We start from the raw sequence: 1,573 nt of genomic DNA, 5'->3' as shown, positions 1-1,573 counted from the left end.
TAACCACTATGCTACCAGAGCCTAACAAACCCTATACAGACTGACTATGAGTTGGAGTCCACTGGATGGCAGTGAGTGTGTGTGGTACTGTGAATTTACTAGATTTGGCTTTTCTATCCAAAGTCTTCTTAATGTTCATCAAATGTTGGGTGGGACCATGCAGATAGGTTGTGCAGGACGCTTAAATCAGGATTGGTTAGTTTTGTCATCTTTCTAGGCTTAAAGGGAGCCATCTCAGAAGGAGGAATAGACAGTCCTAGGACCATCAAGAAAGAATAAGTACGAGCGGAGCAAGAGACACCTACTTGAAAAAGTATTGGCAGCAGAGGTGGTGTCAGAGGTTGTGGCATGTAGAGACAGAGCAGCTGAGGGTTTCCTGGCCCATGGACTGAGTAAAGCTGAGTGGCCATGGGAAAGAGGCTGGCTTACAGAAAGTGCACCTTGGGCATTTACAAATTGACTAAGGAAACTTTGTAACACATGTCCATTTGGTGCTATAGTTAGAGCAGCCATGTGACTGAGACGCAGAAGACAGGAGCCAGGCACGCTTCAAAGCAAGTACAGCAAAGAAGAGATGTATCTGATTGGAGAAATGCTACACCCTGGGTTGTTTACTTTGCTAATACATGCCATAATCATGAGCATTGTCTATGAGTTCAATGTGGCCACCGTTTTAACAGATTATTGAAATCAGATATGAAACACAGTATCCTATGGGAAGTATGGTTGGTGGTAGAATAGGGTGAAAGAGTTTATAGGTTGAAGGCATGCTTGACTTCTGTTTCATAGGAATCAACATTGGGCCAATTTTGAGTTTATTTTTTCTTCTGCTTTGTAAAGCCTGAGAAGACAGATAAAGCCTAAACACCATTTTTGCAGTGAGTATTCCTGAGTTCTGGTGTGGTTGCTGTAGGATGTGCACTGGACTGGCAATTCAAGCTCACCTGGTGTGGCGCTGTGGGTTAATGCGCCAGAGTGCAAAGCTGCTTGAACTGCAAGGTCGGGGTTGTTCAAGATCACCAGCTGCTTCTTGGAAAACGCTATACAGGGTTGCTAAGGGTCGTAACCGACTGGATGGGACTTAACAACAACAAAACAGAAATCTCTCTTTGGAAAACCTATATCAGGTTGATGAGTCTGAAATGACTCGATGACACTTAACAACAAAAATACCATTCTACAGTTTGATTTACAAAATCAAGGTTTTGATTTTGTTCTTTGAAAATAAATTCAAGAAGTCTGCTTTAGAAGAATTGTTGAATGGAAAAATGATCAGCTCTGTAAACCTTTACCCAATGTACAATAACAACAAAGAAGAGTTTATTTATTAAAGCAAACTATTACTAATAGTTAAATACATAAAACAGTAAAAATTAAAGAAAGTAGAAAAATTTGCATTTTAAATATCATGAAAATGTGACCATTTTATTAAATGAAAACATGTAAACATTATAAATATGTAACAAGTCAGAAGTCATGAACAAATATAAATAATAAATAAATAAATAAATGAATAGATAAATAAATAACCAGTGCAGTTATCTCCTGAAGACTGATGTAGCTGCAGCTGGCT

The sequence above is a fragment of the Chrysochloris asiatica genome, unplaced genomic scaffold (genome assembly GCF_000296735.1).
Source record: "Chrysochloris asiatica unplaced genomic scaffold, ChrAsi1.0 scaffold00065, whole genome shotgun sequence".
Lineage (NCBI taxonomy): Eukaryota > Metazoa > Chordata > Mammalia > Afrosoricida > Chrysochloridae > Chrysochloris > Chrysochloris asiatica.
This window is presented reverse-complemented; position numbering follows the sequence as displayed.